General features: G+C 42.6%; 1 protein-coding gene across 6 annotated transcripts in view; it reads left to right on the top strand.

Moving 5' to 3' along the window:
- Positions 1 to 16,277, top strand: part of KANSL1 (KAT8 regulatory NSL complex subunit 1) — a 195,302-nt gene that overhangs the window by 24,023 nt on the left and 155,002 nt on the right. Inside the window, exon 1 of one of the 6 annotated variants that reach the window (XM_005656940.3) lies at positions 9,372 to 9,972. The exons of the other annotated variants lie outside the window; for them this stretch is intronic. The gene's annotated coding sequence lies outside the window, so the exon portion shown is untranslated. Of the gene's footprint in view, positions 1 to 9,371; positions 9,973 to 16,277 lie in introns of those variants that run through there. 6 annotated transcript variants of the gene reach the window in all.

Here is a 16,277-nt window from a genome sequence, read left to right on the forward strand (position 1 = left end):
CCTCGCTCAGTGGGTTAAGGATTTGGTGTTATCATGAGCTGTGGTGTAGGTTGCAGACAGGGCTCAGATCCTGAGTTGCTGTGGTTGTGATGTAGGCCAGCAGCTATAGCTCTGATTCAACCCCTAGCCTGGGAACCTCCATATGCCGCTGGTGTGCCCTAAAAGACAAAGAGATCAAAAGAAAAAAAAAAAAGAAAAAAAGAACCCAGGAATCATTGTATTAAAAAGTAACATTCCTGGAGTTCCTGTTGTGGCGCAGTGGAAACGAATCTGACTAGTAACCATGAATTTGCAAGTTCGATCCCTGGCCTCGCTCAGTGGGTTAAGGATCCGGCATTGCCATGAGCTGGTGTAGGTTGCAGAGGCAGCTCAGATCTGGCGTTACTGTGTCTGTGGCATAGGCCGGCAGCTGCAAATCTGATTAGACCCTAGCCTGGGAACCTCCATATGCTGCGGGTGTGGCACTAAAAAGACAAAAAGACAAAAAAAAAAAGTAACGTTCCTTTCCAAGAATGGTGTGCCTCTCCATTTCAGGGCATAGGGTGGTATGCTGTCTCTGTAATCCCTAGGTTTGCAGTGCCATCAGAGCAAGGTTTTATTTTATTTTTGGGGGCTACATCTGCAGCATGTGGAGGTTCCTAGGCTAGGGGTCAAATTGAAGCTGCAGCTGCAGCTATCGGCCTGTGCCATAGCCACAGCAATGTGGGATCCGAACCCCATCTGAGACTTACACCATAGTAATGAGCAGGGCCAGGGATTGAACCCTCATCCTCTTAGCCTCCTAGTCAGGTTTGTTACCACTGAGCCATGACAACTCCCGTCAAAGCAAGATTTTTAGAAGTTGTGTTTTAACTTTGGATTTGGCAACTCACTTAAAAAAGTTGTTTTTTTTAAAAATGCCTTTTGTCTTGGAGTTCCCGTCATGGTGCAGTGGTTGACGAATCCGACTAGGAACCATGAGGTTGCAGGTTCGGTCCCTGCCCCTGCTCAGTAGGTTAATGATCCGGCGTTGCCGTGAGCTGTGGTGTAGGTCGCAGACACGGCTTAGATCCCACGTCGCTGTGGCTCTGGCGTAGGCCGGTGGCTACAGCTCCGATTCGATCCCTAGCCTGGGAACTTCCGTATGCCGCGGGAGCAGCCCTAGAAATGGCAAAAGACCAAAAAAATAAATAAATAAAAATAAAATAAATAAAACAAATGCCTTTTGTCTTTTACACTTGTTACCTCCTTTTCTCTTTGAATGTTTTTTCCCTCTGACTCTGTATCAGGCCCTCCATAGCTTGGCTGCTTACAGCTGCCTTGAGGTTCTTCATGTTTACCTTGATGTATCATTTGGAAAAGAAGCCAGGCAGTTTCTTGATAAATTTGGGGCATGTTTTGACATTTATTATTTGATACAGTGTTTAGGTCTAAGGCACATTGCTTCATGTGACATTGCCTCATCTGCAAAATCAGTATGTTAAAATAACATTCCTTCTGTTGTGTTTGGTCAGTTAACTTTTTTGTTAATTCTAATTATTTGAGAATTTAAAAAATATTGTGTACCAAAGTTCAAAGCATTAGAATTAATTAAAATCCACCCAAATAATCTGTTTGCTTATTTATTTATTTATTTATTTATTTATGGCTGTGGACTGGTGGCTTGATGTTGGATCTCAGTTCTGAGACTAGGGATTGAACCTAGGCTGCAGTGGTGAAAGCACCAAATTCTAACCACTAAACTACCAGGGAACTCCCAGGCAGTTTATTTAATCAGCAGTTTTAACTACTTCGGAAACTTTATTAAAATATTCATATAGGAGTTCCCTTATGGCTCAGTAGGGCATTGTCAGTGTTGTGGCTCAGGTCACTGCTGTGGCACAGGTTTGATACCTGCCCTAGGAACTTCTACATGCCATGGGTGCAGCCAAAAAAAGAAAAAAAAAATTAAAAAAAAATATTCAGGGAGTTCCTGTTGTGGTGCAGCAGAAACGAATGCAGTGACTAGGAACCATGATGTTGCAGGTTCGATCCCTGGCCTTGCTCAGTGGGTCAGGGATCCGGTGTTGCTGTGAGCTGTGGTATAGGTCTCTGATGCAGCTCAGATCCTGTGCTGCTGTGGCTGTGGTGTAGGCTGGCCGCTGTAGCTCCGATTCGACCCCTAGCCTGGGAACCTCCATATGCCTTAGATGTGGCCCTGAAAAAAAGAAGCAAAAAAAAAAAAAAAAAAAAAAAATTCGTATAAAGTTCTGGTTAAACTACATGTATTAGTGCTTGTGTAGCTACTTTGAAATATGGGCCTTCAGAGGAGAAAGCCATCAATCTTAGAGGTTAGATCTTAACATAGCTGATGGCCTGGGAGAAACTGACTTGTTTAAGAAATACAGTTAAATTTTAGCACTATTTTCTTTCTTTTTTCTTTTTTTTTCTTTTTTTTTTTTGGTCTTTTTGCCATTTCTAGGGCCACTTCTGTGGCATAAGGAGGTTCCCAGGCTAGGGGTTGAATCGGAGCTGTAGCCTCCGGCCTACACCAGAGCCACAGCAACTCTGGATCCGAGCCGTGTCTGCAACCTACACCACAGCTCATGGCAACTCGGGATCCTTAACCCACTGAGCAAGTCCAGGGATCGAACCCACAACCTCATGGTTCCTAGTTGGATTCGTTAACCACTGAGCCACAATGGGAACTCCTTTTTTTTTTTTTTGCTTTTTAGGGCTGCACCCGTGGCATATGGAGGTTCCCAGGCTAGGGGTCAAATCGGAGCTACAGCTGCTGACCTAAGCCACAGCCACAGCAATGCAGGATTTGAGCCGCATCTGTGACCTATACCACAGCTCACGGCAATGCCGCATCCTTAACCCATTGAGTAAGGCCAGGAATTGAACCTGCAACCTCATAGTTACTAGTTGGATTTGCTTCCTTTGCGCCACAATGAAAACTCCCTTACACTATTTTCTTAAATATCTCCAAATAAGTTATTTCTAGATTTAGGAGTGCTTTCATGGTTAACCTGTATCTTCAGTTATTGTTCTCGTCACTAATGCAGTTAAATTATGAGGCTGCCCAAGATTAGTGATTTCTTCTAAGTTATTAAATCACTTCTATGATGAGATAGTAAGGTAATATCTTTGTGTAAATTCTGGAGTCTGTATCTTTAATATAAGGAAGAAAATTGTCTTGTTTTTAGGTGGGATTGAAGCTGAGGAATACCATGCATTCTTATAACACTTTGCCATTGACGAGTTTTTCAAATGCCTTAAATTGTTTCATTTTACTGCAGATTTGTTTGTAGTGGATTGAGTACATAAGAATATATGATTTTTTTTTTAGCATGTGGCTGCAAGTGTGGCATATGGAAGTTCCCAGGCCAGGGATCAAACCAGAGCCACTGCAGAGACAACACCGAGTAGTCGTGATGTGAGCCACAGTGGATGTCTGGATTATATGATATTTTGAATTAGTTGAGACCTCCCTCCATTTAGTGAAAAAAAAAAAAATCTTGATCTCTGAGCTTTATAGTCATTGTAATCAATGTGAGGATTTTCTCTTACTTACCTTTGGTCAAATGTTGATACTTGTGAAACTGTCAATTGGAAGTATTGTTTAATACCTTTGGGTTTATTTATTTATTTATTTTTGTCTTTTTGGCATTTCTTGGGCCGCTCCCATGGCATATGGAGGTTCCCAGGCTACGTCAGAGCCATAGCAACTCGGGATCCGAGCCGCGTCTGTGACCTACACCACAGCTCACGGCAACGCCGGATCGTTAACCCACTGAGCAAGGGCAGGGATCGAACCCGCAACCTCATGGTTCCTAGTCAGATTCGTTAACCACTGTACCATGACGGGAACTCCTACCTTTGGGTTTAATACCTTTGTCATGTTTGCACTTCTTTTTTTTTTTTGTCTTTTTGCTTTTTCTAGGGCCGCTCCTATGGCACATGGAAGTTCCCAGGCTCTAGGGGTCTAATCAGAGCTGTAGCCACTGGCCTATGTCAGAGCCACAGCAACTTGAGATCCGAGCTGGGTCTGGGACCTACACCACAGTTCACTGCAACTCCTGATCCTTAACTCACTGAGCGAGGCCAGGGATGGAACCCGAAACCTCAAGGTTCCTAGTCGGATTTGTTAACCACTGAGCCACGACAGGAACTCCGAATTTGCACTTATTATGCACCAGGTGAGTAGCATGTTTCTACTGGGAGGCTGTGACTGTGGAAGGCAGGGGATATGGTGGGAAAGTAAGAAATGGAGACTGGCACCCTGATCCCAGCATGTGTTTCAGCTTTGGCTTTGGGGAGTCTCTCAGCTCTTTTCTCTTGGCTTCATTTTCTTGATAATAAGATCTGGAGGTTGAACTATATGGCCTTCCGTAAGTCCTTGTATATCCAAAATTCTTTGATATAAATTTCCCAATTTTGGTTCCATTTATTCTGCCTTTCTACTTACTATTTAGCCAGCTGAATAGTAACCTGATAGCATGTACCAATTTCAATTTAAAGATGTTTCTTTCATGATATAATTTTAATATTGTCCTAAATAGATTAATGTGTTCATTTCTGGAGTTCTTACTGTGGCTCAGTGGAAACGAACCCAACTAGTATCCATGAGGATTCAGGTTCAGACCCTGGCCTCGCTCAGTGGTTAAAGGATCTGGCCTTGCTGTGAACTGTGGTGTAGATTGCAGATGAGGCTCTGACTCTTTGTTGCTGTGGCTGTGGCATAGGCCAGCAGCTGCAGCTCCACTTCAACCCCTAGCCTGGGATCCTCTATATACCGCACCTTTGGCCCTAACAATAAAAAAAAAATGTGTTCATTTCTCTGATGTCTGGACTAGGTCCCTGGGGTGCAATGGTAAATAACAAAAACTCGGTCCCTGTCCTTTTGAAACTAAATGGTTTAGGCTTTAGGACTTTCTCCTGAGGTATTATATTAATTGCTTTTTTTTAAATTTTTTTAAAGTATGAAACAAAACCCCTGTCCTTTTGAGATAAGTTTGGACACATTAAGTACTGAATTTTATTTGATTTTATTTATTTATTTTTGTCTTTTGTCTTTTTAGGGCTGCACCCATGGCATATGGAGGTTCCAGGCTAGGGGTCAAATCAGAGCTGTAGCCACTGGCCTATACCACAGCCACAGCAACTTGGGATCCCAGCCACGTCTACAACCTACACCACAGCTCATGGCAACACCAGATCCTTAACCCACTGATTGAGGCCAGGGATTGAACCTGCATCCTCATGGATACTGATCGGGTTCATTAACCACTGAGCTATGAGGGGAACTCACTGAATTTTTTTTTTTTTTTTTTTTTTTTTTTTTTTGTCTTTTTGCCTTTTCTAGGGCTGCACCCATGGCATATGGAGGTTCCCAGGCTAGGGGTCGAATCGGAGCTGTAGCCACCAGCCTACGCCAGAGCCACAGCAACACAGGATCCAAGCCGCGTCTGCGACCTACACCACAGGTCACCGCAACGCTGGATCCTTAACCCACTGAGCGAGGCCAGGGATTGAACCTGCAACCTCATGATTCCTAGTCGGATTCGTTAACCACTGAGCCATGACGGGAACTCCCTGAATTTTTGATAGAATATCCTGCTTAGGAGTTTCTGGCTTGTTAGAAGATACATGGTGAGGAAGTTAGAGAGTGCCTTTTGGAGTCTGCTTATTGTGTAGATGAGAGTAATCACAATTTGAAATAATCATAGTTCCTGCCTTTAAGAGCTTTCAGGCCAGTTTCAGGAGGCAAGACTGGTATATGAAAATAACCTCAGAGGAATTATAGAGAGCATTTAATCAAGAGCAGAGTAATACAGTGCCAATTATCTACATTATTGTTATTTTTATTATTACTGTTTCCTTGAAGGAAAAATGAGTTGGAGGTGGATTGGGGGAGAGGAGTGAACAAAGGAACGATGGTGAGGAGGATGGTTCTCTTTTTCTAGGCAGAAAGAACACATAGATACATGGGATGGGTACAGAGTTGTGTATAGGAGGGAAGGGCTTTTCTATGTAAGTTATATAAAATATGACAATATGAATTATCATAAGGTATTATAATGCTAATACTCTAAAATATGAGAAAATAATCAGTATGTTTTTGACTTCAGGCATGGGAAACCTAACGCAAATTGGCTTAAACAATAATGAAATGTTTATTACATTGGTGTCATGTAGCTGGAAGTCCAGAAATCTTGCAGATGTCAGGATTGTTTGATGTAATCATTTTATGCTGTCTCCAAGGACGAAGGTTCCCTCCATCTCTCCATTCTGCCCTCTTTGATGTGGGTGGCATCTTCAGGATTGCTGTAAGGTGACTGTAGAAGTTTGAAGTGTGATGTTCAGGACCTGAAGAACTGTTTCTTGCTCATCGTTTTAGGGCTGAAGAAGCTTTTTTCACAAGTCTCTCTCAAAGGCCTTCTAGTGGGCTTCCCCTTATGTCTTATTGGCCAGGATTAGGTTCCATGCCTGTTCCCAACAAATCACTGATATATAGGATGGATTAAAACTAATCCATTAGGTTAGAGTGGATATTGGAGAGCCAACCACAGTGACTCCTCCTAGAATGATTTGAAAAATGAGTAGTGTGTCTGTGTTTGTTTGGCTTTTTAGGGCTGCGCCCGCAGCATATGTAAATTCCCATGCTAGGGGTTGAATCAGAGCTGTAGCTGCTGGCCAACGCCACAACCATGCCAGATTTGAGCCGAGTCTGTGACCTACACCACAGCTCACAATGCTGGATCCTTAACCCACTGAGCAAGGCCAGGGATCGAATCCAAGTCCTCATGGATACTAGTCCAGTTTGTTACTGCTGAGTCACCACGGGGACTCCTGGGTGTGTGTGTTTTTAATGAGCCTTGGTATTCACTGTGATTTGGAGGGAAATTTTAAGAAAATATATTTCTCTTAAGACTTTTGTGTCTGTAGTGGCTCACCTTTGAATGCCCTTATTTGTGAAAATTGGTGTCTGAGCATAAAGACATCTTTACTGAGATAAGAAATTGAAACAAATTGACTGCTTTAAGTGCCATAAACACTGTGAACTCTTCACTCTTGGGCTAAGCAATGAGAAAAAAGAAAAGTTGGCATTTATTTTTACACATGATTAAAAATGAGCATTTGGGGAGTTCCCATTGTGGCTCAATGGTAACGAATCCAACTGGTATTCATGAGGATGCAGGTTCGATCCCTGGCCTCGCTCAGTGGGTTAAGGATCCGGAGTTGCCACAAGCTGTGGTGTAGGATGCAGTTGTGGTTCCAATCTGGCGTTACTGTGGCTGTAAAATATGCTGGCAGGTTCTGTTCCAACTTGACTCCTGGCTCAGGAACTCCCATATGCCACAGGTTTGGTCTTAAAAAGAAAAAAAAAAGAGCATTTCCATCTTTTTCTTAACCATCGAAGATGTATTTTATACTTTTTAGTTATTTGGGAGCCTAATTAAGTCTGGAAGATGAGTTTTAAGAATACAAGCAGTAGTAAAATTAATTATTTTGTGGCAAGTATCTTTGAACATAATATTTAAGTATACACTGCAAAGGGTTTGCCTTATTTGGTATTTTTCATTCTGCTCATTTAGATTTCAGAATCCTCAGATTAGGGCTCTAGTTCGCCATCTATTGGTCTTGGAATTAACTTTCTGCTGTAATTATGTGGAATTACTATTTTTGTGGGCATGTGTGTATATACATTTTTAAATCAACTAACACCCCCTCCAGGATTATAAATTAAAAAGCCAAGACTGGGATCTCTTTAGGATATATATGCAATTATGTATACATATATTTGTTTATTCTTTGTATAATTTGACACTGTGACTCTTGATATTTGAGTACCTTCACTATGACGTAGTGTGATTTTAAGAGTACAAAGGGAAACTCACAGAAATTTTGGTGTAGAGGCTGTAGGAGCTGGTGAGTTAGTGTAACTTTGTGGGAGGACAAACAGTAAGGCTGTTTTTTTTGACTAACAGAAATGACACACACCACCGGATATTGGTTCTGGTAAGCCACAACACAGTATTGAGCATTTCTCATCTTCCTCTTTGGTACTAGAGCATACCCTTTTCATCTGCTGAACTTGATGATTTTATTGTTGGAAACATTTTTTTGTTGTTCCGTCATTTAATATTTTGATGAATCCCAGAGTTCCTTTTTTAAAGTCTCAAGTACAGAATTCATTTTTTGGCATCTTTTTCTTTAATTTTAAAGGATGGTGGAATTATAATTTGTGTAAATGTGACACTTTGCGTTATATTGCCAATTTTTTTTTAATCTAGAAAAGGTTCCATTATTTTAAGGCCCTGTTTTGGGAAAAGAATAAAATACTGTGCCGACAAACTGGCCATGAGAAATGGTAAAGGTGCCACCACTTCAAACCAACTGTGGTAGGAAAGTGGAAGTTTGCTTTTTGTTGTGAGATTTGGGTTTTTCTCTATGGAGTTCTTTGTTAAACTTTTAGCATAGCAGTGAACTTCCTTTTGGTGGCGACAGGAAGCATAAATACTCATTGTGTAATGCCATTTGCCTGCTTTGGCGGATCTGCCAAGCCATGACACCCAAAACAAGACGCGTGCCTCTTAACGAAAACTACAGTTCCCAGCGGGCCTGGCGCTGGTGGGCCATCACTTCCCCTCTAGCTGCGGGCTGGCCCTTACCGGGCTGGCCCGGCGCGGGCTCTGGCTGGCGCCTGCGCAATGACGATGTGCGCGTTTCTTTTTTTTTTTTTTTTTTTTTTAACCCTGGCCGCTGCGGAGCGCGGCGTTGGGGCCAGTGCCCAGGCATGCTGCAGTGTACCGAGGCAGGCTGCTCGGACAAAGGGCGGCAGAAAGCGCTTCACTGGTCAGGGAGCTCCCCACCTCATTCAGCGCACGTTTAGCCCTGCAATAGTGTGGCACCTGGAATAGTGACAGCATTAGTCTACTACCCAGTACAAACAGTTTCTCGCTCATGTCCTCTTGCTCCGTCGCGCTAGCCTGCCTTGTCCCTCATAGGCGGCGCGCGGCCCGCCAAACCCGTCGCGGAGGGAATGTGACGGCGTCAGTGCCTCAGATTAGCCTTACCCAGGCCGGAGCGAGGGCCCGCTCCCGCCTGCCGCAGTGCCGCGTGCATTCGCCGCACGTCTGGGAGCAGCAGGATCCCGACGCCGCGGCCTCCGCAGTTGGAGGTGCAGAAACAGCGGCCGCGGCGAGGAGCCATGACTGAGGCGGTGGCGACGGCGGCCGCGCCTCCTGGCGGCCCGCGGGGGCGGCGCGGCAGGCGCCCCCTGGCGGCGCGCCGGGGCGGAGCGGCCGCCGCAGCCGCAGCCGGCGGAGGCGCTGCTGTCCCTCCTCCCCGTGTCCCCGGCGCTCGCCCGCTCGCTCGTTCGCTCCATTCTCCCTCCGCTTCAGATTAAAGGGGGGGAGGGAAAAGAAGCTCGGCCGCCATTTTCCCAGTGCCGCCGCCACCGCCGCCACCGCTCGCCGAGCCGGCGGGAGAACCGAGCACCGTAGCGAAGCCGACTCGTCTTGCCGCGGCGGCGCGGGGGGCGGCCGGAGCGCGCTCGGCGGCCGGGAAGAGGCGTCCGGGGGCGGCGGCCGGGGTGCGGGTTCGGGCTGCAGACGGCGGCGCTTGTTTGTGCGGGGCGGGGGGGCGGCTTCACCCTCTGCCCCCGCCCGCCCGTTTTCCCGGCCGAGCTGTGTTCCCCGGCTGTGCCCAGGCCCTGCCGGAGCCGAGGAAGGCCGGAGAAAGGGCCCGAAAGAGAAGAAAAAGCAGCCGCTCCCCGCCGCCTTCCCCTCCCCCTCCGCCTCGCCCCCCCGCCCGGAAAGTCAGGGCGGCTCCGGGCGCCGGGGGGGAGGAGAGCGGCGGGCCCGGGCCGGAGCCGCCGCCGCGCGCCCCCGCCCGCTGCCGCCGCCGCCGCCGCCGCCGGCCCTTGGCGCCCAGGCCGGGGGCTGTTTGCAAACTGCGCCCATTTTGTGGGCTGAATCCGCCCGGGCAACGCTCTTCCATCACGTGGTAGGTGCTGCTGCTGCTGCTGCTCCTCTCCTCCTCCTCCCGCTGCCCTTTCTCCTTCTCCTCGCTCTCCCTGTGGCTCCCATTTCTCCCTCTCTTTGTTAGTTGTAACTAGAAAGGCAGGGCAGGGCAGGGCAGGAAAAATCCCCGGAACTTTAAATGGCCTCTCCGGGCTTCCCCGCTGCGGGTCCGGGGCTGGGAGTCGCCCAAGGGCGGGGGTGTGCGGGGGCCCTTCCCCACCAGCTGCCGCCTCGTTCGCTAGCTTTTCCTTTGGCGTTCTATTTAAAAACGAGGCTTTAAGAACACGATTTATGCCTGTAAAAAAGCCCCAAACAAACTCTGGCTCTCGCCTTGAACTTCTCGACTGCAAAAGGCCTTTCTCTGCTCGAAACACACCTCTTGAGCGTTTCACGGTGTGTATCACAACTCTGATTGTTTAGTGAGAAGGTTATTTGTTTCCTTTATTATCATTTTTGTTACTTATAAATTGAGGTCACTTACGTTTTCAGATCTAGTCTCCCTCAGGCGGACTTTTTTTTTTTTTTTTTAACTAAAGAGGAAGAGACATTTATTTGCTTTTAAGTGAGTTTGGGGGGCCTGTTTTCCGGCTGACGGTCTTTTGATTCTCAGCAAATAGTTTGATTGTTTTCCATACGATAAACATCCCTACCCTCATGTTTTACTTAGAAATCCTTTTGTTTTCCCTTGTCGGGATCCCAGTGTGGTTTTTCTGAGAAACACGTTACTTAACTATTGCTTATTGATTGCCTTAGGGGAGAAGGGGTGACATGGCGCCACTTTAAATTGCTCTCTTTCCTCCTCTGTTTTCCTCCCCTTTATTCTGGAGGTCACTGAAGCATTTTTCGTGACCTGTTAATGAAACTACTTGAGAATTTTAAGAATACAACTAGTCCGGCTGGAGTTTGATACCTCAAGGGTCCGGCGATCCGAATCCCGAGGTCCCCAAAGTTCCGAGAAATCTTCCTAGTCTTCCTGCCTCGCGTCCCTCCCCTCCATTCACTATCCTGGTGTTGCCATCTCCTTTGTCACGTGGCTAGCAATCATTGTGTTTTTTTGTTTGTTTTGGGGTGTGTGTTTATATTTTTAAATTGTAGCCTAGAAGAACCTCCCTCCGCCCCATTGGAGAAAACAAAACGTTTTAGTTTTTTTAGTTTTAGAGTCAGAGAACATTTATAATAAACGATAAAATTACATAATCTTTGCCTTGCATAATCATGATATAGTTATAGATTGTTAGTGAACTTTGTCTCTAAAGCACTTTCAAGTATAGAAAGTAGAACATTGGAATATGTTTGCCATTTCTCAGAATAGTCTAGTATTTGCCCTGCTTTTTTGGGTCCTTTAAAGTACCACTATTTACAAGGGCTTAAGTGGGTGTGTTTTCCTCTCCCCTCCCCCCTTCTATAGGCTATACTTGGTTCTTTTCTAACATGCTGTCTGACCGATTTAGAAATTTTCAGTTGTCTACAGGCTTGTCATTTAAAACTATTCTTATTTTCTCTTAACAATAGTGAATACTTTTGAGTAATAATTGTTTTTTACCTAAAGTGTTTTATTACGTTTCTATTACATTTTTGATCCAGAGAATTTTTATTATGAATCCCAATTGATGTAGAAGAAGAGTGCTGTTCTATTTTGTTTCTTCATATCAGTTTTCACAATAGTTGGGTAGATTTCTATTTTATAAAATGCCAAGTTCATTTCTCTATTGTTTCTGCATAGGTTACTAGCCACTTTACCAGTATGAAAAAAGATCTGTTGTGAGTTAAATTTTTTTTTAAAGTAAATATGAAATATAGTGATTCTTAAGTATACCTTGATTCTTTTCCTCTGCCATGTATATTTTCAATGGTTTTGGGCCATTTTCCTTGCTAACAGTTACATCATGTCATGTGATATGTGCAGTGTGATGTGTAGTTCTAAAAATAAGGCAAGGTAAAAATGCTCATCCTTTGGGAATTTAAAAATGTAACATATATGGGGATAATTATCTAAAGTTGTGGAATTCTGATTTTGATTTCTGCTAGGTTTATCCAACAAAGTATGCAGAATGCAGTTTCTTTGACCTTTAGCATATTCGATGTATTTGTTAGTGATCTTATGATTTGAAGTGGTTAATTTTTAAATTTTCAAGTGTGAACCTCTTGAAAGGAAACGTAGATGTGTGACAAAGATTCTTAACATCTATGTCATGATAAGGATGATTGGTCTCTGATGACTGCCTTATTTAAGTATGTATAAGGAAAGTTTTTGATTAATGTCTGTAGACATTTAAAAGAGTGATCAATTAAGAATTGACAGAGCCTTGAGGTATAGTGGGGTTTCTGGTCCTTTCAGCTATATGAATCTTTTTAAATGAAGTATTTAGAAGTATTCCTGCATCTCTCCAGAAAGCTTTATTCAGTATTTTAACATTTTTGACTTTTGTGCTTTGCTAAAGTGAGATACTGAATCTTTGTATGATTATCTTCCTGCCTACACATGTTATTTCTATGGTGAAACCTGCAGAGCATACTTTGATTGTTAGGTGACTTATCATTATCCTGTTGAGGAAAATTCTGAAAGCTAGAAACTGAGTAAGCCTTAGTTCACTTTTGAACTTTTATCAAGGTGAGGAGAAAGGAAAATAACTTTCTTCAAACACTGCCAATACCTTCCATTTCTAGTTATGCTACACTGTAACCAGTGTCTCTACATCCTCTGGATTTTACTGGGTTGACCACAGATTTTATTGTATTTCAAAGTGAATAACAAGTTATAGATTTGTTCTTTGACATAACCTGACTCATGTAATCTAAAACAGAGCTATTGTGGTTGGTGATGCTGTTTTGAGAAGATATTTTAGTATGGAGTGGTTCTAGTTAAGACCTTTTTTGAGTAAAGCTTAGTTAACCTTGTTGTAGTACTAGAAAAGCACTTGTAAAATGTTGCAAAAAAATGAATCCTTGTTGATTTTTCTAAACAATAGTCATTGAAAATCTTGAATTAAAAGAGTCATGCTTATTCCTTTTAAATTTAGTTGGCTTCCGTGTGGGGGGGGGGCGGTTGGTAGGGATTATTTTTTCTCCTTGGTGAGGTCATCAGACACAGAAATTAAGTGACTTCCTTTCCTGGAGAGAGAGTTTTGTTTTGTTTTTTTTTTAACCTCCAGATATCTTTCCATTCCCTTGGGTTTGGAAAGGAGGGACTAGTTGCGTACTAGGTATGTGGTCTTTAGTTGATTGCCCCAGAGCAGATCTCATTACTGAGTTTGTTTTAGTTTTAAAACACCTTTTCTTTGCCCTCTTTATTTTAAGTAAGTTTATGCCTTGATTATTTAGACTGTTTTAGGTCTCAGGAAGCATATTTTGCATTAGTGCCCTTTTACTTGATCACTTTATGAAAAGGTGCAGGTGCAGGTGTCTCGAATAAAATGGCCCCAAACATCTGGTGTTCCTGCTGTGTCAGTTCAGAGTACTTGGATCATGTCCTTTCCCTAAAATAGGACTTTACCTGTTTCTTGGAAATCTATATTAAGACTGAGTCTTCATGTTGCTTCTGAAGATGTATGTTTACATTATAGTTTCTATCATAATAAGTTGCATATGAGCCTCTGGGCATACTGAAAGTTGTGCAGAAATATTCCTGCCAGAGAATAGTAATTCAGAACACTGTTGGACTATTTTGTCAGTACTTCCCATTCCCTGAAACGTGAGATCAAAACTCAGTGAACCACAATAATGATTAGAAAAGGCAATGTAAATTTAAAAAACAAATACCTACTGTGCTAGAGGTCACCAACATTTGAAGGCCACAAGAAGAGGTGGAAAGTAAGTGGTGTCCTTGAGTGTCACTTCCAGATTGTGGAGAGAATTTTGGGTCATAGGAAAAGACCAGTATGTGTTATTGGGAGGGCCACTGTTGGCTATTAGTTCAGTTATCATTTTGTCATGTGCCTGTCTTTTAGAATGTAGGGTAAAACATTTAGGAGAAAATAAGTAGATAAGTATGATTTACCAAAAAGCCTGGACTCCAAAAGGAACTGAAATAGATGTTTTTTTCTTCATGTGGGTTTTTTTGTTTTCTTTCTTTTTTTTTTTTTATGGCTATGGGAAGCTTTATTTTACTATTTTCTATACTTTTGAGTGTTTTTGAAAGTTACTGTTATAAAAAGATTGTATCTTTATAATGCAACATTGTTTAAGGACCTCTCCTTGAAGTAGATTTGACAGTTAACGCCTAGTGGTTCCCTGACTCCTCTCTTCTTTATGTGTTAATAAGCGTTTCTTGTCTTTGAATAAAGAGAAAGCTAAAATGTAGGGTATGAGGAAACCACCTTCAAAGTAGAGAGCACAGTTCATATTTATGAATGAAAAACAAACAAACTTGGGTAGTCTGAAAGGAAAACTTCAAGATTATATATCAAGATTTAAAAGCATTATGCCAAGAGGCCCTTGAAAGTAGGGACCTTTTAAATTCCTATCTCTGTTGTGTAGTGGTGTCTGGCAACTGATAGCTGTTACCTTCTGCAAGCCTTGCTTTTATAAGACTTTAAGCCAGCTCCATAAAATTTTAACATTTGAATATCCTAGCCTACCAGGGAATAATATAGCTGTATATTTTATTGTTGTTGACTTAGACTTACCTTTTTCTCCTCTAGGTTTTTTTTTTTTTTTTTCTCCTTTTTAGGGCCACACCTGAGGCATGTGGAAGTTCCCAGGCCAGGGGTCGAATTGCAGCTGCAGCTACCAGCCTATACCACAGCCACAGCAATGCAGGATCTGAGCCAAGTCTGCGAACTGCACCACAGCTCACGAACTACTGTGGTTCTTAACTCACTGAGTGAGGCCAGGGATTGAACCCACATCCTCATGGATACTAGTTGGGTTACTTACCGCTGAGACACGACGGGAACTCCTCCTCTAGTATTAATTTTAAAAAATTATTTTCCCTAAGTTTTTATTTCTGTACTAAAGTTTTTTTTTATTACAGTAGAAAACAAACCATATGACATATTCTTTAATACCATAATCTGATAGTGAAAAACATAGAACTTTAAACGAATTTGTGTGTTATCCTTATGCCAGAGATATATGAATTTCTGTGTCTATTCTGCTATATGTGCTGCTGACTCCCCAAGTTTTTGAGAGTAAGAAAATGTAAGGCGGAGGTAAATTCAGTGCAGTTTTATCTGCATGTTATCAAAAACTGGTTCTTGTTACTTGAACCAGGAATCCCAAGTGAGCTCTCATTGTGAATTTTAAGTACAGCAGATTCTACCTTTGTGTGGAAAAAGTTGCTTGAGTGGCATCAAAATTAATGGAGTCCATCACCTTTTAATTTCTTTCTACAAAGGGAGCAGCTTAGGGCCAGAACTGGTTAAATTCAGTTGGAACAAGTGTTTGGGAATAAAAAAGATGCATCATAATGTTGTTGTTAGGGCACTAAACCGAAAATTGCTAAAAACTGATATCCACGCTTTCTTTCAATATTTGCTCTTTGGCCTTTGTGACTGCTTATTAGCACTTTCACTGGAGGCTGTGGAGGGATGGAGGAGAAAAGCTAATTTAGCTTCTGATGTTAGCTAGCATAGAGGCTTTGAAGAAATGGTGTGATAAGTTGAACTGTCAGGAAAGTTTCATTAAACTCTTCATATATTATCCAGGAGAACTGAGGATGTTTGAAGACCTTTAAGCATATTTCAAAAGATATTTAGACCGCTGTTTTTTTTTCTCCAATTACTGCTTACCTCCTGGCTTTCCCTTTGGCCTCCCAAGGGAATGAAAGAAGGGTTTTGGTATTAACTATTAACATTTCTAAGGCATTGGAAAAATTACTTAAAAAATTGTTAATTCAATATTCTAAAGGGATAAAGGGTTTCAGTGAGATCCCTGGAAATTTGGTCAGGGACCACCCCCACCCCCACCGCCACCCCTCACCTTGCCACATCCTTACCCTAAGAAGAACTTACTTGTCTTTGAATTGCTGGGACCCTTAAAAAGAAGTTTTCAATTTCAGTATTCAGGAACACTTTTATGATTAGAGTTTTGTTAGAAAGAGATGAAAGTACGTATTTCCTTCTTTTCCTTTTGTGAGCTAGACTGGTAGGAAATTTGAATTTAGTGATAGGATAGAAATAGGATAAACACGAATAAACATTTTGATATGTAGTTATTTTTCAAAGCCGTGTCTTTATATATTTTTTAACACAAATACGATCATATCTGTTATGTAGCTTGGTCTTTTTTTTTTTTTTTTTTTTTTCCCCCACTTATAGAGATTTTTCACATCAGTGCAGACCAGTTTTT

This window comes from Sus scrofa, chromosome 12 (assembly GCF_000003025.6).
Source record: "Sus scrofa isolate TJ Tabasco breed Duroc chromosome 12, Sscrofa11.1, whole genome shotgun sequence".
NCBI classification, from domain to species: Eukaryota; Metazoa; Chordata; class Mammalia; order Artiodactyla; family Suidae; genus Sus; species Sus scrofa.